This window comes from Bombus impatiens, unplaced genomic scaffold (genome assembly GCF_000188095.3).
Source record: "Bombus impatiens unplaced genomic scaffold, BIMP_2.2 scf_0151, whole genome shotgun sequence".
In the NCBI taxonomy this organism is placed as follows: domain Eukaryota; kingdom Metazoa; phylum Arthropoda; class Insecta; order Hymenoptera; family Apidae; genus Bombus; species Bombus impatiens.
In genome coordinates, this window is record NT_176570.1 from 1,263,555 (window position 1) to 1,285,113 (window position 21,559).

Below are 21,559 nucleotides of genomic sequence, written 5' to 3' on the forward strand. Positions count from 1 at the left end.
TAGCTATACTTACACTCGTTCATAGGGACGATGGGGTTCGTAGGGTATTTATGGAAAGATAAAATAAATCAGAAATGTTTAATGACACGCGGTACAAATTATCAAGTGGAGATCTTTAATTCCATTTAAAACTTATAAGAAATCTCTGTATGTTTAACGTTACGTAATCACGCGATAAAAATCTTAACAATCGCGTGCGAATGAAACGAGATGAAATCTTTTAGTCGATGTTAGTATTCGTAGGAATCGTGGATTATATTTTGAGAAGTAAATATTCTATATAACATATGAAATATTCTATAACGATAAATGGGAAGATTAATTAATGCCCTGTCGATTTTCTTAGTAATCAAATTAATTATAGGATTTATAGAAATTTTTGATTATATTTCCAAAGGTAAATGTTCGGTGTGAAATTATTTTGTAAACGTAGAAGATGGTATCGTATTATGTAATTCTCTTATCGTTAGCCTAAAAGGCTAAAATAAAACTGTAACGTTCTAGTTTGTTAGAAATAATTTTCAGTTCGATTGTTTTCTATTATTTTATTCTTGGCTTTAACGACACGAAAGGAAAGTAGAGCCTGCTGAAATGCTAAAGTGTTCACGAATGTTCCTAAAAGACCTTTGAAATCGACGATCGAGCAAACGAGCCACCTGCTGAACTCTCATTGAATATATCGAGCTAGTGGATACCATTTTGAGCAATAGCAGCATTTTGTCATTACACGATTAGGGATTCTCTTTACTGCTATCGTCTTCCTGCAATGATGTAGAATGTAGATAAACGAAGATAATTTACGGTGCTTGTGGCTACGTGTATTCCATTCAAATATATCAATACCACTTTCAATTTATTTTATTTAAGTATTGTATATATCATTTATGCACTCTATTCTTTTACAAGTTTCATATTATCGTTAACGTTCGCAAACTCGATCAACGTGTAATTAAACTTGTCGAATTTATTTTGTTAATCTGAGCAAACGAGATTAATTTCCAACTTTCAAGCTGCACGTTCTTTCGCGAAATAAGATATTCCAATAATGTTTGTACAATATCGTAAAACATTTTACCTTAAATGCTGCAAACGAATATATAGGAAAAATATATCATGGGAAATCTCATGCATGTCAAATTGCATGCGTTTATTTTTCATTCGCAGTGTTCCCTCGACTCATACATAAATTCATTAATAGCCATGGCTTCGATTATCGAACAGTGATCGGGTAACTTTGTTAATCAACAGCGAATTGCAATTATCTTGCGGAAGCCTCTCAATGTCATGGTATTGCAAACTGTGTTATGGCGAATTATTGAATCATCGGGCTGCAGCTTGCAATTGATAATCTTGTCCTAGATATTTAGCATTCGGTTTAGCATTCGAGAAATCTGATAATCTGATTAGCAAAGTCATATTTAATTCCACGAATTTCAACCACCGTACCGTGTTGATCGATCAAGCTTCATTAGTAAATCGTGATGAATTTTCGATACAGAATGTTGACGAGTGAAACTTTTATAAAATTGGTTTATGTATTTTTGTTAATAGAACGGATATATATATATATATATATATATATATATAACGTAAGAAATAATAAAAGTAGAAAAGACGGAAAGAAAAGTAAAAGGAAAAGAGCAACAATAGCTACACAATATAAAATAGAAAATTAAATATACAAAATGTCTTTAATTAGAACGTAATATAAACAAATGTGTAAAACTTCATACAAAGATTTCATCAAACAATAAATAAAGCTACAGAAAAAATTGATTTTATCTCTACAAATATATCGATTAATGTTAATATCCGATTAATTGGATCGCTTGATCCATATTTTACAACAGCATAGTGAAATGTGACATTTAGAAAGGACAATGTAATAGGAAAAAATAAATAGGAAATAGGAAATAAAATGAAACAGATATTGCCTTTAATAAATCTCGGTGTGAATAATTTTCGATTATTTCGATCTTAGTTACAAATAAAATTCGTCCTCGAATAAATTAATTATTTCCATATGATCAGTGGACCATTTGTTCAGGATATAAAATAATTTATTTTACACAAAAATTGGTCATTTCTTTACAGTCGAATTTGTAGCTTGGCATTTAACGTCATCGATTTGTTTCAATGGAAACTAGATTTATTGAAACAGGTTTCTATTTGTTTTTTACAACTTATTTTTCACGTTTTTCAGTCGTTGGATGGTTAATGGCAATTTCATGCCTACTTTAAATGGAGTTTAGGTGTAATCGGGCCGGACAGATTGTTTATAAAGCGAGTTAGTGCGAGATTCTTCTTTTGGATGACTACTCGCCTCGTTTCGATGAAATTCAATTTTAAGGAAGTTGCCAGGGATAGAATCACTATACTCTGGGATAAAATTTCAAGATCTCGTGTTGCAGGATTTCTCTCTCTTCTTTTAATGGTTATATAATTCCTGAATATAAAACCAAATAAATCATTTGTTCATTAAACAAAATAAAAGATTTAATTGGAAAGGAATATTAAATTTCTTATTAAAAATTTCTTATTGTAGATTTATTTTAATAATTTCGTATTTATTATGTATTACATTCTATCGTGCTGAAACTTAATTATTGTAGGAGTTTTTCTTAATTAATTTCAACGAATCTAAAGATTTTGGAAATCTCACATCTGCTGAAGATCTTCGTCAATACGATTTTACTCGTACGCCACAGTGAAAAGTTGAAGAAAATGAATGAAATATTTCATAAAATAATCATAGGCAAAATTGACCAACGCTAACCATATCAGGTGCGGTCAAATGACTAGTTTGAAAATTTAATTTAAAGTTGCACGTTCGTCGTCATTTCTTTTATTCGTCTAACTTTGCGAACATTTTTATATTATCTGATCCAATCAATTTCTCAATTTTTGTTAATATAAGAATTTACATAATGTTAGGCGAACAAAAGAAACAACATGCGCAATTTTAAATTAAATTTTGAAATGGTTCGTTCGACCGAGCCTGGTAACACACTTTCAGAGAAATCATACATCGACGATTTTATCGTACGCCGTCCAACAAAATTGCTGTGAACGCAAGCAATTCTGTCGGAATTTATATTAGATCGAGAAACATTCGAGTAATTTCAACTAATTCGGTGAAAAACCGCGAGCCAATTAACCCATCGGAAGGACATAGCACTCGTTAACATGCTAATGAGAAATTCACTGTTGCCGTAACGTAATCGAAGCACGATAATTATCAGTTCACTTTTCCTTTTGTCGGCGACCTTTTACCACGTAATTTCATCGTATCCTTTTCGTTCGTCGAATCGTCGAAGCAAGCACTGAAATTACGTGCAGCGTGTCGATCATCGAGAAAATTAACCGGAACGAAGGACGCTGGCCGGAAGGACCGGTGTCCTCCTGCCTTCAAACTTAATTATCGTCTGGCAATTAACAGGCGGTCTCTCCTCGTGAATTAGACAGTTTACGAACTGCAGGAAAGTTGGAGCACCGTCATGCCATAATGCAATTGGTCCGACTTGTGTGCTCACCTATGCGCATACGTCGTTGATTGCGTATCCATCCTGCAAATACCCGGACGCTTTTCCAACATTCTCGATCAAGCAGGTCCAACCGGAAATTGGTAAAAGCACCCAGTCATCGAGTTATCGATAAGTTAATTGTACAAAGTGTCCAGTGTCCATCTACGATGGTTATTTTCAGAGTATGATTAGAGGACGAAAGAGCATCGCTTGTTGGCTGATGTCTCTCGTAACGAGAATTTTAGCAAAGATCAGACGTATAGCGATTACGAAAAGTATTTGTACGTATCGTATTGATTGGTATTGATAGTGGCACAATTGGAAAAATTTCAAATTTGTTTTTACCGAATGGAAGATCTATTAGTAGAAATTGTATCAGTTTTGCGTGTGAGCGAAAAAATTACTTGCTACTTATGCTTCTATCAACCTGGCCTTTTAGTTTCACGATATTGGCTCGTGTTCGGTTGTTTTGTCACACTGGTGGAAGCTTGTATTGTTCTTCCGCACGTCTTGCGTTAAGTGAGCCTTGTGATGTCGTTGAAGCGACTCACGAAGATTTCTTTGTAAATTTTAGAAGACCTCTCATCTTCGAAATTTATATCCTTTTTAACGTTCTTGTAATCATATTCTGTATAATATATGATATAAGTGCTGTTAAAAATATATTGACGTTTGAATACTTTTTGTGGTCGTTGTATTCTATGTACAGCAGTGGTTAATTATTAATATCAACAGTTTTTATTAAACTCCAGTAGAGCGAAGTTTTGCATACATAGCAAGTCCATTCGAAGAATTCTTATAAAACTCCTGACAGCAAAAAAGATAATTTCGATAGATATTAATAAAATTGTTCTGTATCCTTAGGAAGCTCTTCCGAATTGCTTTTACTAATTGATATACTCATAAATAGTAAATTAGTGAGAGAATTCGTTAATAGGTACTTGTTAAATTTTACAAATAATGTTAACACGATTATTCGTAGATACAAGAGGTAGTAAATGAACGAAAAGAAAGAACGTACAAACATTTTCATTTGAGAGATAGGATTTCTGTCCACTGCTACGTGATATCATCGATGCAACGGGTGAATTTCGCGTTGGCTCATTAATCCCAATCGCATTAGTGAAAATTTTAATGCGATAAATAGCAGACGAATCGTGCACACATATTACGAACATAACACAACCTCGATTATTTTCAACATATTGCAACATAATCCGCTGAAAAATGTACACTCATACCTCTATCTACTCCTACGTAGTATCATCGATGTAAACAGCGAATCTCCCGTTGTCTCGTTAATTCCAATCGCGTTAGTCGAAATTTTAATCGATAAAATAGTAGAAGAATCGCGCATACAACGTAAACCTGACGCGATCTCAATTATTCGCAGCATTCTCCAGCAACTAAGAAATGTACCGAAAAGTTTCCTGAATCAGCTAAAGAATTTACACCCGTGTCCCTATCTGCTCGCATCTAACGCCATCGTTGCAATTACTAAATTTCTCGTTGGCTTGGGATTCCGGTCGCGTTAGGAAGAGCAGAGCCGCCCCTCTCAAGCTGACAAGAGTTGCTACGTATCGGGGTCGTAGGCGGCACACCAGAGGGGTAAGATGGCAGGCAGAAAGGGAGAAACGGAGTTATTTAAAGCCTGGTTCCCTCGATCGTTTTCCTTTGCTTCGCTGGAACGTGCGAGGCGTACCGCGAAGCGCGCACACGCGTCGATATCGTCGCGTGGCCGGACTTCTTCTTCTTGCACAGCCACGTTTTGTAGGCTTTTGCGGCCGGTCGCGCGAGGGCTTCGCCTTTATTGGATGAGCCCGTACGAGCGCGGCTAATTATGAGATCCCCTTAAGGCCGCCACCTCGGCGAACCGCGCGCCGCCTCGACCAAAATAAACGCGCACAGCAACCGGCTGAATTCTAATTAACTGCAATTTACTCGCCGCCGTTTCTATTTTCACGTGGTCGCGCGCGCTCCGCCCTCCTTGATCATCCTCCCCTTTTTTACTCCTCTGTTTTTGCATTTTCTGCCGTGCGCCGCTTTCTCACACTGGTTATTCCGCGACGTCTACCGCGATAACGAGGGGAAAATGTTGATCATGGGTGAATTGGCGTGAAGCATAATTGGGCCACGTTATGCAAAATCCTAGCTACGTTCGATGATCCGAAATCGAGCAAATTTAGTTGGAAGATTTGAAGTCGAGGGAAAAAGTAGCTTCTATTGGGCAAGGCAATGTTCGCTGTATTGGAGCACTTGAGAAAGAACTTGCATAAATTGGAAACGTACTGATAGAAAGTTGAGCTGGGAAGTTTGAATACAATTTTGAGCATTTTAATTGAAAGACAAATCTAATAGAATAGAAGTGAAACGTTGCGCGACGCTGGTTACAAAAATATATCTTCTAAATAGCGCCAATGATTAATCCTAAATTGGATCGTGTCCATTTCTCATTATCTTGGGTAAGAAATTTTATTTAAATATTCACTTATGTTTCATTTGAGAATACTTTTTTATTCTACGTAGAATAAGAAATAACTGTCAGAATTAACGCGAGTTCGAAAAAATAATTAGTAGCTGTCAGATAGGCAAATAGGTGGATAGTTAGCGCAGCTCAAATGGATCAGTTTCCTGCGAGAAACACAGTAAAACCATTTTTCTCTCGCAACTGATTCCGAAAATGTGGACAACGGACAGAACAAAGGCAATTTTCATTCTCCGATTCGTTTGAAGAATCCTGTACCATAAACTTGGTCTTTTTTCCCGAGATGTAGAAGCTTTGAGCAAAAGTCAGATTTTTCTTTCTCCTGAATTCCAGTTCAGCCATAACCATGAACATTTTTGTTCTTAACGTCGATTCTACGGTTTAGCATAGCTTTTGTTACGTTATCTCCCCTAGCTATTTCATTTAAATCTGCGACACCATTTTTATGCGCCGTTATGACCCCTTTCATATTCTTCTCGTCCCATTTCCCATATTTTCCACGCTATGACACCTTTATCCTCGAGAAAAGAAAGAGTCCGATAATTTCGACCGATGTAACTTAACTTATTAAGAATCAACCAATGCTTTGTCATAGTGTGTTACACGCGATGTTTAAATTTTTAAGTTTTGCATTTGATATAGATTTGCCATTTGGCCATAATTATCGATAGAATCGTAAAAGTATCCGTAACGTTAGGGTATCTTCCACGAGTAGGTTCCTCTAGATTTATTATTTCGAGAGGATTGGAAAAGTCATTTTCGGTCATAAGGAGTTATGATTCCTCCTTTTCCATCGTTACTCATCTTATTTGTAGTCAAGCGATTTGCAAGTTTTCTGCAAGAAATAACTATAATAAAAAAATAATCTTATAACGTAAGAGTTGTTCCATGTGGGTTGGCAATTCATTGCTAATTAAAGATTACAACATTATGGGATGCGTACTGTATTTAACTAAATTTTTGTTATTTCGAGGGTTGCTAGGTTTCTGCATAATATGACTCGCAAATGACTATCAAATGACTAGGAATGTCACAAAGTAGATTTATTGGGAAAATTAAATTTTGATTAAAATTGAATTTTAGCACCTTAGAAGAGGAAGAGCGTACGATGAACGCAACTAAATGTATCGTTCATAAAATAAAGTTTATAACCTACGTAGATATCGTAGGAAAAAATTAATAAAACATGATGTGTTTTTATTTTGTTTTGTTCCAATACAGAGTGAGGAGTCTTTATCTTTAATCAATACGTTAAAATATTTTATGGAAGTTTGATGATCTTCAGAAGTGTAGATGAAATAATAATTTGGCTATGATGTACATTTCAAACGATAATCAAGAGATTATCCCTATTATCGTTTTATCATCGTAGCGATTTATTGAAGATTTTTAAAACGATATCGTTAATTATCAAAATTAATTTATTTAGGAAGAATGATGTTTATTTGGTGACTAAAATTTCGGCCTCTCTGATACGGTGTTAATTAATGGCGATGTAATAAACGAGTAATTATGAAACGATCAAAGATAGACTAATTAAAATATACGAAGTTAAGCAAATGTTAACAAACATCGACTCGCTAATGAATATTAATAGAGAAATCCAGATAAATAAATTAGAATGAAACACACGACTATAATCTATTATGCAAACCATTCTTCGTTATTTACAAATAAAATATCCTACGATTATATTTTAATATATCTACAATTTAAACTCACAATTTATTGATTCCATAAGAACATAGCAATCATTACCTTCAACAATTTACTATTAACTCACATTGCTACTATATTATCACTCTATGATATCTATGATATCTATGAGACGTTTAAATATGAAAAATGTGAAATATAATACAAATATAAAAACACGAAAGAAATTTCGATTGAAATTTTGCTCTTTCAGCTGTATTGGTAAAAATCTAAATTTGAATAAACATTTACAGACTAGTTATTGATCGAATCCATCAAATACAATACACGAACAGCGGTACATATTTCGAATCAAATTCAAATTTGAACAGTAGCACATATCGATCAGATATTCTTCGCGTATCTCGATATAAACTACAAATCGCCCATCTTGCGAGTTCTTTTCTCCCCTTTTCGTCACTCCATGTATCTTCGCCGTGTCCAATCGACCAACCTCCATTACCTTCTAACGTTAGCATTAAACTTCGCCTCTTCTTCCACACGATATCCACCCTTCTACGCCATAAGATAAAACAGCTTGCCAAGTAACACTTCACAGCTCTGTAACGCGTCCTTAAGCCGAGTCGCGACACCGTATAATAGCTGCTTCGTTTCCTTCGGTCAAGTATCACGCTTTTTGCTCATCTGCGTGCGATCCACTCTTCATCTACCAACTATCTTCTACGCAACCTACAACCCGCGTTATCGTATTCGTCCGATTTACCTTTGCGCTTTTCCCACACCTCGCAATCTCCGCTTTCTTTCTTCTTTTATCTTTTTTTTTTTTCATCGAGGCAAGCTAAGATTAAAGTGACGGAAGCTGGTCGTGGATCGCTCCGAATTACAGTCATAGAAGAAAAATTTTTAAAAATAAGCGATTTCTCGATCGAGGACGCGGTTAACCAGCCACTTAAACCGCTATAAGATCGTTTTCGAGCGATCAATCGGCTTAACGATCATCTTGCAAATTGATAGCTATTCAAACATCTCGACCAACAAACGAATCATTGACGAAGCGCGGACCCCCGTTTATTATCCTGTTCTATCGTTAGGCTCACGTTTCTATGGAAATAAAGCCTGCTTGCTCCTTCAGTCGAGAGGAATAATAGAATATTCCGCGTTCAATTATCGAGCAAGCCTTGCTGTGTGCATAAGCTGGAAGGGAAAAGATGGCTCGGAATTGGTTGAATTGCTCTTTCTCCGACCTTCTCGGCGATCGGAAATCCTCATTCTTTTGAACGTGGCTAGAGCACATTCGAACGTCTGATTTGGTTGCTTCGTTACGTGCTCGCTGCAGATCCGATTCCTACGATGCTGTGCGCCGCGGAATAATTTTCCTGGAATATCTGGCTTATTGCATATTATATATTCCGCATATTTTTATGAGTGCTACATGCTACTGGGGAGTTCCTGAAACATCCTGTAGAAAGAGAGAGAGAGAGAAAGGGAGACATGGAAAGAGGGAGGTTTGTGATACGAACGGATTCAATGTTTATGGTGGTCATAAAGTTTGCTCTGCTGGCTGTGTTTCTCGTATGCGTCGCCTATATTTTTCACGTCACGACCGTATCGTGCATTTACCATTGCGATCGTTGTACGATCGAATTTTTTTGACGTTTTGCGTTTGTCTAACATTATCGTTAAAATCGTTTATGTATAACGTGACTCAAGTCTTTCGGTTATTTGTAATTACTCTATTTTAAAAGCTTCGTGTTGTCGCTAAAACAAGAAATGAATCAGACGAGCCTGTTAAAAGAAACTAAAGTGGTTTCTACTATTTTATTAACAAACTGATTGATTTTACAAACGTTTCTCTTGCAAATATTTTCTCGGTTTAATTCGCTGAACGTTGAAAATTTTGCAGAAAAGTTAGACGAGCTGCGGATTAGATTTCGCACACGAGCTTAATAATTTAAATGGCAAGGACGATTTTACAACGATGGGATTAAAAATGGTCACATTAGGGTCACGCGGGTTTTACCACTCGCCGGAAAGCATAAATCCGGAAAATCCATTTTCGTCACGGTTCATATATCAAGAAACACGGTTCTATTAAACGAGATTCCACGCGTTTCCCTTTCGTCCTCTCGTCTATTTGGCTACATTTGCCTTTTTCACGAAATAAAAAAATCCCACCCCGAACGACCGTGCTTTATCTCTTTTCGCCCATGCGTTTCGCGAAATTTCAAAGAAAATCCTGCTTTAAGTAGATACACGTCCTCGCTGCCTTTCAACTCCGTAGGGAATCATACGAATATAAATCGTTTTATTGCTGTCTCGCTTCAACGCGATCACATCGACCATCGTCTTCGTTTCGCAATTATGGATGAAAAGTTATGCTTTGCAATTATTTCGAATTCTTCCGTGTAGCTGATTTCTCTATCGAAATTGATACTTTTTATGGAAGAATTCTCATTGAATTTAATGGAATTACAGAGGGTTGATACGACTTGAATAGGATTTGTCCACGTTAACAATTTTCATCGAAATGCATCTTCAGGAAATGTTGTTTGTCTACGAAATATTTAACATGCAGGAGACTGAAATGAGAAAGTGATTCGAGCAGAATTGGTCGAGATTGGAAATTTCCATTGAAGTGTATTTTTAGGAAATGTGGTTGATTATATCCGATCAAAAGGATCGGAAAGTTATAATAAAATTAGAAGTAGTGTTTCGATCGTTCGCGGAGAGACGCGATCGCGAGAAAGCACGTCAACGGGAGTCGTAAATTCCCGTTGCGATTAGATAATCGACGCCACGAACTGATCGATCTCCTGATTTCTGTTACGATAATAGGGGTGGTTCAACTGAGGTTACACTGAATTAACGGGTATAAATTAACGTTTATTCCAACAACTTTGTAAAGAAGGTAATTACACTGATGCGTATGTACAAGTTAAGTACGTGATTCATTTAAGGATACAAACCCGGTGATGACATGTTGACTATTCTAACGACGAAGAACTTTTTTTTTTTAATGATGTTTATTTAGCCCAAGATACAGTTTTAGATACATATTGGTATTCACAATAAACGTTGAATTTTTGTAATGATGTGTTAGGCAAAGGTACCGATACGACGTAACCATGCTATATTACGTGCTTTACATTTTTCGTGTTTAATACAATAACGATGAAGAATAAGTGAGGTAAAGTGACGATGCTGTGTCGGAGGAAAGCCGGTCGTGGGTGGGTCTAATCTACAAGAAAGAGCTGATTTGTCAAGGGCAAGGTTTCATTGGGAGAGTGAGGGAAAGACTTCGCTGTCAATTGGTTAATTTTCTAGGTTGGTTGGTGAGGGAGGGTGCTAACCGCCCCCGAGAGAGAGTTGCTAGTGGGAAGCATCGTACGTGAGAAAACTAACTTTCCCGTAGTATCAATAAGCTTTAGAATCGATTCAGTAAAGAGATATTTGTTCGGTCTGAAGGATCTTAGCTAAAAAATTCCTGAGATTTATGGGTCCTTAAGACTATTGAGGATACGTAGTAAGGATGAGCGGACATCTGATTCCCATCTTGCCCGCGGTGTGTGGCCTGGTCTAGATAGAGTGTCGCCCGACGTAACAAGTAGATCGTGGCTATTTATGCAAATTAGTATTTTTATGAGTATAGCGAAGAACATGGAGTTTAGGTATTTTGTATACAATCGTTTTGTTCATTGAATATTATAAGGACACTGTACTTTGGATATTTCATACATTTCTACACGTATTTTCATACATTTATACCGTGTGTGTTCGTTTCTAAATCTTCAAATTTTCCACAAATACATAAGAATTCATGGTCCAATTATAAAACTAATGTTACATCTTCGTACATTTATGAGAAATTTAGCTGCTCGTAAATGCGCAAACTGTAAATACGCCATATATGAAAATGTGCAAAGTGTGTCTATAGTACTCCTTGCAATATTTGCAAAAACAAGACAAATCTCTGTATTTAACTGGACTCGTAAAAGCACGAATTTTCAACGACCACCCATACGCGATAAAAATACAACTTCTCGAAAACATTCACGATTCAATCGTCGCTTCTCTTAACTTTCCAACTTTGAACAATTTCAACTTCTGAGTGGTTCACATAGCTCGTATCTACTACTTGCTGTGCTCACGTGTTCGTCGAGGAAAAGATGTAGCAAGATAAAGAAAACAAAGCCGCGCTCGTAATTTTCATCGGTCCGCACATAAATTCGTAGATACAGCTATTGCCGGGCGTAACGACGTCTAAAAAGCTCAGTACGGGACGAAAGGTTTATAAAACGTGCTTACCCCTTTCCCCAACCGAGTGACATCATAAAACGAGAAGGGTGCATCGTGAAATTCGAAAGGGCGACGGAAGGCTTTTTAGCTGAAGCCGCGGCTGTGTTGCTGGACCTCAAACAGTTGCTCGTAAAATATCCTTTTAGACGAGGCTCCATCGTCGGGAAAGTAGAATGAACGTCGCCGAATAGTCAAAGAAACCGATGCAATTGTACGGAGAATCGTACAGGTTGATTAAAATTATTTAAGAGAATTGTTTTGCCGTGAGACGTAATTAAGTGAAGGACTTGGGAGAGAAACTGATGGACTTCACATTTTGTGAAAAAATTCTTGATTGTATTATGTTCTTTTTACTTTTTCATTTTCAGATACACAAAGTCGATACTCGCTTCTAGGAAAAAATGATAAGATTTGTATAAGATCGTTTATCCCGCGAATATGGCACAAATAATAGAAAATTTTCAGAATTACAAACCACCTCGTTACCCTATCTGACATAGAATCTAAAAATTGTGACTGAGAAGTTTATCGTGCGACAGAGCTTTACACAGAGAGAAAGTATCAACACTTGCGGAACTAATATTCCCATCTGCAATGAAATATCCAAATCTGAAAGTCATCGAGCTCTGGAAGCTTTAAAAAGGGAGCATCGAATTTCCAGGAAAATCAAGAGCTACGAAATGGATACTCGATCGGGGACGATCTTGTACAGGGAAAATGTGTCAGTTTCCAGGACTTTGCAGCAATATCTCTATCGACTTATCCCCAACCAAATATCCAAATCTCACCATCCAAGAGCTGAAAGCTCTTAAAGGAAGAATCGCATTTCCAGGAAAATCAACCGGTTCGAAATGAATACTTCAGCATGAAAGGCGAAGGCAATCGCAATCTGTTCGAACCAAAACGCTCGAACGAGCTCCGGCGTACAGCCGCAATCGGCCTGGTAACCCATAAAGTACCACGCGAAATTATACGATCGTTTCAACGCGAAAATCGCGGTCGAGATCTATCGACCCTTTCGTACGGTCTCGTCTCTGGGACATCGAGCTTGGCTTTCGTTTCTCTTCGGAGAAACTTTGAGTATTTCGACGCGAGGATCACGGTCGAACGCGACGACGAGGCCAAGAAGGCAAAGATATATCGACCCGTCGTTTCCGTTCTCCAGAGTACGGTCGTCAGATACGCTGCAGAACGAACTTTTCTGATCTGCCATTGTGTCGCGAGAGCCCTTCACGTTTCGCGAGAATTACCTTCCCTCTCGACCTTCTATCCGCGCCTTCTCCATTGGCTCTTTTCTCTTTCTCTCTCTCTCTCTCTCTCTCTCTCTCTCTCTCTCTCTCTCTCTCTCTCTCTCTCTCTCTCTCTCTCTCTCTCTCTCTCTCTCTCTCTCTCTCTCTCTCTCTCTCTCTCTCTCTCTCTCTCTCTCTCTCTCTCTCTCTCTCTCTCTCTCTCTCTCTCTCTCTCTCTCTCTCTCTCTCTCTCTCTCTCTCTCTCTCTCTCTCTCTCTCTCTCTCTCTCTCTCTCTCTCTCTCTCTCTCTCTCTCTCTCTCTCTCTCTCTCTCTCTCTCTCTCTCTCTCTCTCTCTCTCTCTCTCTCTCTCTCTCTCTCTCTCTCTCTCTCTCTCTCTCTCTCTCTCTCTCTCTCTCTCTCTCTCTCTCTCTCTCTCTCTCTCTCTCTCTCTCTCTCTCTCTCTCTCTCTCTCTCTCTCTCTCTCTCTCTCTCTCTCTCTCTCTCTCTCTCTCTCTCTCTCTCTCTCTCTCTCTCTCTCTCTCTCTTATTTTCTTGCCTATTTTTGCCGCGAAGTAAAAAAACAAAAGAGAGAAATTGATGGATGCTACGATTTTGTTTTACGTAGTTGGATCACGTTCGATGGACTTGAGAAAGTGGAGAAATTTTTTTTTGCTGTCTAATACGTTTTTTATGTGGGCAAGGTAATATTAATTAGAAATAGTATACTAAAATGTATATATATTTTGCTTATCTTCGTAATAGGACTGTGGTTATTTATGAAAATTCATATTTCTATGCGAGTAATTAAAACGGTGGAGTTTGCTGTATTTTGTTATGGATGATTATTTTATTTATTAAATGTTATAACGGGTGTTATAAGTTCGCTGTTTTGTATAGTCCTGCGCATTCCCCCACTTAGCAATTTCCTATAATAATGCAGCAAGCTCCGTGTTCCAATTATAACTAGGAGAAAGAGCTGATGACCATTTGGCAGTTGTCTACTTTTCACTGTATTCAAGTATTTGTCGATACAAGTTCGTAATTTGCAATATTATCCTACTTGCACGATTTTACCAAATCCATGAGTCAGAATCGGAAATAGAAGGTCGTTTTAGCGTTACGTATACCTGCACTTTCCAATTCTATTATTCTTATTTTTCGTTCATTATGAGGACACTTAATAAATAGAATTTTTTTCAGGAAATCTGTGTTCGATAAACCAAGAACAATTACATACCCAGAAGGTTAAACATTAAATATACATTTTGTAGACTGCTTTTTGCACAAAGTTTTATACATAATTTAACAACACAATGACGATTCACCGTGTATGCGTAAAACAATTTCCTATGTTCCTCGTGAACTCCTATCATCGTTAATTCGATTCTTTTCTAAATTAAAACTGCACGTTTATAAAAATCATCTGTCCAGCAAACAGACAATATTCCGTGCTGCCTTCAGACACATTTTAAAACACGTCCTGAGCACCGTCGATCACCCACCTGTCATCGACAGCGAGGCTCGCTGAGTCGTTCGGCGTTTCGATTGTTCCGCCAACCATAATTGTCTGGCTCGCATCCACAAAACTCCCTGGTCCAACGTTCGCTGGATCGTTTAAGCGTAATTAAAGGAGAAGCAGGGGGGAAAATTCGCGGACGTCGAACTCGTTCTATGAACTTTGTTTCGGGGATCGAGGTCCCCAAGACAATGGGCGGACGCGGGCGATAAGAGGCGGAGGAATTCGAGCTTGACAAATTGAAACGACTGAATCTCTGTTTCACGGTCGAAGGTGTAAGAATAATGAAATATAAAATAAAGAGGCAAAGTGTGGTGGTAGCTGGACGTGAAACTGTATTGTTAGATGGCAGAATTGTTTTAGGGGGTGAAGCATACGACGAAAGTTTAGCGAAACTAGTATCGAAAGAGTAGGATTAAATTAAATTGGGAATGTGGATTAATTATTATCGATGAAATTCGCAGGGACTTTATAGAGAAAATTTTACTGAAATTTTCCTACAAAATGTGCAAGCTAGACGCGAGACTGTGTTGTTAAATGGCAGGATTGTTTTGGGGGATGAAAGTAATAAGAGTTTGAAGAAATTATTATCGAAGGTCAAATTAAATTAACAATATGGGTTAATTATTATCGAAGGTCAAATTAAATTAGCAATATGGATTAATTATTATCGATGAAATTCGCAGAGACTTTATAGGGAAAATTCTACTGAAATTTTTCTACAAAATGTGAAAGCTAGACACGATATTGCGTTGTTAAATGGCGGAATTATTTTGGGGGATGAAAGTAATAAGAGTTTGAAGAAATTATTATCGAAGGTCAAATTAAATTAGCAATATGGATTAATTATTATCGATGAAATTCGCAGAGACTTTATAGAAAAAATTCTACTGAAATTTTTCTACAAAATGTGGATGCTAGACACGATATTGCGTTATTAAATGGCGGAATTGTTTTGAGGGATGAAAGTAATAAGAGTTGGAAAAATTATTTTTCGATGATTAAATTAAATTAGCAATATGGATTAATTATTATCGACGAAATTCGCAGAGACTTTATAGAGAAAATTGTACTGAAATTTTTCTACAAAATGTGGAAGCTAGACACGATATTGCGTTGTTAAATGGCGGGATTGTTTTGGGGATGAAGGTAATGGAGAAATTATTCTGGAAAGAGTGGGATTAAATAGAATTAGGCATGTGTATTAATTATTATCGATGAAATTTGAAGAGATTTTATATGGAAATTTCTATTCGAATTTTCGTATAAAATATGGAAACTGGACGTGAAACTGTATTGTTAACTGGCAGAATTGTTTTCGCAGTGAAGTTAATAAAAGTTTGCAGAAATTATTATCGAAAGAGTAGGATTAAGCTATGTTAGGAATGTATATTAATTTCTGATGTACGATGAAAGTTGAAGAGATTTTGTAGAGAAATTTCTATGCAAATTTTTGTGCAAAATATGGAAGCTGAACGAGAAACTGCGTTATTAAATGGTAAAATTGTTTTCGGGTAGGTAATTGAAATTTCAGGGAATTATTATCGAAGAAAGAGGATTAAGTTAGATTAGAAACGTGCATTAATTCCTATTAATCTTTGATGCATGATCAGATTTCAAGAGATTTTAGAGAGAAGTCTCTGTACGAATTTTTGTAGCAATTTTATGCAAATCTGTAGTATTTGATTTCACTGGAATCTCGAGATACGCAGTGACTATGAAGAAAACAACATACATTTAAAAAATTGGAATATTTCTCTATAATAAATAGAAATATTGATTGAAAAATATCAATGAACAAAATTAAGCGATCAGAGAAATAGTTATGTAAATGTTTAAAATATATGCACAGTAGAAATTAGGAAGCTTCGCAGAAGCAGAATTTTCTGAAGTACATTCCAACCTACTTGTGCAAGCTTCAGACCTCTGACATTGTTCCACTTAACAGCGAACCCGAAATACATACTGCTTGACATAATTAGAGCTCCACTTTCATAGAACAAACTAAATTTCAGATATTAAAAAATAAGAACATTCACAATTACAGAATTTTTACCAAATATTTCATTACAAAATTACAACAAGCTTTATTCCACTTAATTTAAATGTATCATCTCTACAAAAATTTCTATCATCGAGATACCAACACAGTTTTTAAGATTCTAAGAAACTTTATAAAATCTTTCATACATTTATAATTGATATACCGTGTGATCGGTGAAATATCACCGCTTTACAATTAATCCGGCTCTTTCTATATTTTATTCGCGCCAAATATTATTTTCACTTTGCGATCTCTGATTAAAATTAAATAATTTTACATTGTGAGAATGTGCGAGTGAAAAATCTGAGTCAGGAACGTTTCAATCGTCGTTTCTGCCATCGAAGAAACACTTGAACCCTAAAAAACCATTCGCCGTATATTCCGGTGGAAATTTTTCTACGAGTCGCTCGAGCTTTCATCCAACCGGAATATTTCGTCAACGAGAGACGGCCTGTCCCATTGAAATTTATCGGCGAGCGAGCCTCGCGGAATCGTTTCACCGTTCGTTAAAGTCGAAACTCTAAATCAGATTTGGCGTGGAACGCGCGTAACTCACAGGCAGCCCGTGAAAGCCGTGCGTCTCTGACCCGTTTCTTTAGAAACCGATTCCTCCGCCGATATCCACGAATTTTCATCTACCGGTTAATTCGACATGGCGATAAATCTCCGCCATGCCGAGATCAAAAGTTCACGAATCGTTAACATTGTGAGTTACGAACCGCGTTTATGATGCAAACGTTTTGTCTGTTTCTCGGCTTACAGATCCATTTCCTACTCTTCGTCGAGGATTTTTGTATTTTGTTCTGTTTTAATTTATTATTCACCATCATATTATATTGCTATAAATCGGTTTGTGTTCAGCTTTATTGAGATATTGCAGGCTATAGGTATTTAATAAAGCGATATTAAAGGGTAGGTCCGGTTTTGTATTTATTGGAATTAATTAAGAATTTTAATTGTTCAATTGAAGTTTCGTAAATTATCTTCCAAACTGTACGATGTTGATATCGCTGACGCTTAAACTTTAAAATTCCAAGCTCGTCAGTCTACAATTAAATTCACTTTACTATCCCTTAACTATTCTTAATTTTCTGTTGTTTTAAATTTCGAGCTCTTTGCGTGAAATTCTGCATCGAGAACTCGATGAGTAATAATCTTGAGAAAATCTTTTTTCGAAAGTTAAACCTATCGATCGTTCGCTTATTCGCCTGTAACACGTTGTTTGGCTTCTTCAGTGAACAGCCATCGATAACGAATATAATTGCGATAAATATTTTTAATGTTTTTGTTAATTTCCAGCATTATTTGTGTAGAGATACTTGGCGCGAAAATCGGCATAAACAAAGAGCTTTCCCCGTTGTCGAGCATCCCCTCGCTTTGTTCGCGATAGATTTGGAAATGGAAAATCGAGAGATGAATGGAATCGTTAACGTTCGGCGAATTAACTCGTCAGCCCAATTAGTAATTAGGAAAATCCGCGTGCAAGAGCGGCGCGTGCCAGAACAATGCGGAAAAAGCGGCGGCAACGTTCAACAAAACAGAGTTTTCAATCTGTTAGATCAGTGGGCTGACACGCCACGCTCGAATTAAATTTCATGGTTGATTGCTGCTGAAATTACCTCGCGGTTTACGCTCTGTTTTATGCGTGAATACAAATCGCGTTTCCTGCTATTATTCAAATTATTTCTTCCCTCGCCTCCTGTTATTTCGATCTCCTGTTTCCATGAATTTCGTTACCTGTCCTTGTTTGTCTACACAGTATGGCTCATAAAAGTGTTCGAACACTTGTTGACGCGTTTTACGAATAGGTGTATTACGTGTTTTATACGAAGCGTTTCGAAATTTTATTAGCAGTCTATGAAATTTAACGAAGCTTCACTGTCGTGATACTTTTAGGGAAACCGTGATAAAACCGGCGGTTTAACACTAGAACTACCGATAGTTAACGCGAAGCTATTTCTACCAAAATCGGCCAAAATGACTGGTCTTTAAGAAATACGTAATAATATTTATTGATTTATTACTTTCTCACAGAAGGAATTCCATATTATGTAGTACATTTTTGGCATTGTTAATCCATCTGGAACCATGAACTCTAAACGAGAATTGACAAAATTGAGTTTATAAAATTGTAGAACCGGTCATTTTGACAAGATTAAATTTATAAAAAAAAAAAAAAATTGTAGAACCAGTCATTTTGACTGGTGTGGTGTTGCTAGTGTTAGCATATGGCGATCGATCCGGAATTTCCCTGATATCCGATATCATCGTATTAAGTGATACGCGGTAAAAATTGTGAAAACGTGTGGCAAGTTATACAAAATGAGGAAACTAGTTAATTGGGGTTCGATAAACAAATTGCAGCACCCTTTCGCATTTTGACAAGTACCAGTTATTTTGACTGGTATTGGTAAGTAGCCTTGGTACAAAATTATTTTGAGTTTGAATACATGAAAAATAAAATAAAACTCATTATATTATTCTCTTAGTTATCGTTACGAAAGTCATTACATCATTGGGGAAGAATATAATATGAAGTAGGAATTTTAAAATAAAATTGTAAAACCAGTCAATTTGATTTGTGTGGTAGTTTTGGTGTTAAGCCTCCACCGTTCCCCATTTTCGCGACTTAACGCGCCCCTCGCGTGTCAAATTGATACGGTGGTGAAGCATGAATGAAGCGAGGTGATAAATAATTAATTTTACTCTTTGTCGTTTGCATGCGTCCACACAATGGTTCTCCTTCAAAGGTATCGTGTTTCATACGCACGTGAAAGTCAGAAGGTTTCAGAAAAATTGTTCGACAAACGGTCGAATAATATAATATTTTAGCTGGAAATTGCGTGAAATTGATACGAAGCGTTAGGAATAAAATGGCATACGTGTGAAACTAATGTACTTGACTATTTTGCTGGCGCCGTTTGAGGAAAAGTTCGCTGTTCACGTTTCAAATTCTCAACACGTTACATAGTGCGACAGACATTTCACGGACACGTATCTTGTCTATTGGAAGTGGTAAAACTTAATGTGCAATTTTATTTCGATTTCGTTATTTATAGAAATATATAAAATATAGTCTGTATAACATGTAGTAGGTGAAGCTCTATTTTTTATATATTAGTAATAGTTAATATCGTAAATATAAATTATCGAATAGCTTATATTTAGTAGATCAGACTAGGTTCCATCTTTTTTAATTATTTTCATAAAAACTTGTGGCTTTTCCACGTAGAAATTCATAGTCTGCTCGTAAGTGATAGCGTGTGCAGTACGAAAAAACGTCTTCAGTTTACTCGTCTGGTATTGAACAGAAAGAAAAAGAAAGAAATCTAAAAGAGGAGCTACATTTCAGAAAATCAAACGCTGCCGAAACGCAGTTTCCAAAATAGGGGAAAAAGCACACGCGAATATTTCGTAAACTTCGTGAAAAATATCGAGCATTTGATTTGAAGGATCCTCGATTCAATTTGCAGTTGGAAGTTAACATAGAGAAGCGATGGAGCAGGTACGCGATGTAATTTCATATAATCTGATGAAATCTGATAAAACGCAGTCGGTCAGGAGTTTAAGCAACCAACCCTCTGTCATCGCGTATTTCTCGCGACATTATTTCTTGGATTTGTCTGTGTTTACTTATGGCACAGGTTTATATGTATAGCATAAAACATTTTGGAATTTCGTTTGCGCCATAACAAAAGACCATGATTATTGTGTTAGTAAAATTGAAAATTTAAAACCAATACAAAAATGCACATAAAAGTTACAATACACTGTACGTTCTGTCTCTTCAGTTATTTCCATTTAAAGTACAAATTTGCTTAAAGATCGATCTACTCGCAACTCGTGGTTAGATTGCTGATTTTCTGGTACATTTTGTAAGAAATTTTATCGAGTAATTATAATGTGAAACAAATTTCTATTTTTATTATATTTAGGAGCTTGAGATTCTTGTTTCTTGAATTATCGTAAAGACACAAATTTGCATAAAAATCGCGGTCCATTCGCGACTCGTAATTATATCGAATTTATAAGAAATTATACCGAATGCGTATAACACCCGCAAATATAAAAAACACGGAAAATGATAAAACTATGTAGCATCTGGAGTGTAAAATAAATGTCTATTTAACTGCTATCTCTTGACTTGCATTCATTAAAATATAAATTTGCATGAAACTGCGCAGCCTGCTCGTAACTCATAGCTCATCCGCTTCTTCTTTCAACTTGAATCGAATCGCTTTACATTCAACACCACGCGACTCTTCTTTAACCTCGACTTCTCGCTGTTAATTTAAAAAGACACCGGCTAAACGCTTACAACTCGTGGCACGGTGTAATTAACAAGGCGCGAGTCAGCCCTGTAGTGACTGTGATTACAAGCTCGTCTGTTTGATCCTCCTTTCTTCGTCTCGTCCTTTTTTCCTTCCTTCTTTCTTTTCTCTTTTTACTCTCTTTTCTTCGTTGCTTGAACGATACCCGGCTGTAATTATACCATAAATTTTAATCGCCCCCCGCCCACCGCCTTGCACTCTTTCTTATAGACTTACTCGTTCATTTATGCCGTTTCATGAACGACAACTCGCCACGACAGTGTCTATCTTGCTTGCCATTCGCTTCCCGACGAGAGAGGATCTTAGTTGAATTATGGAGGATTTAATTAAAAGTAGGAAAGACACGCTAGTGTAATTGTGCGAGCCTTTGCCGGTTCCTCGTCATTTATGAGATCGTTCATGATGAACAGAGAAGAGTTAATCCGGTGTCGTTCCTCCTCCTCCTCTTTCCTTTTTTTTTTTTTTTTTTTTTTTGGG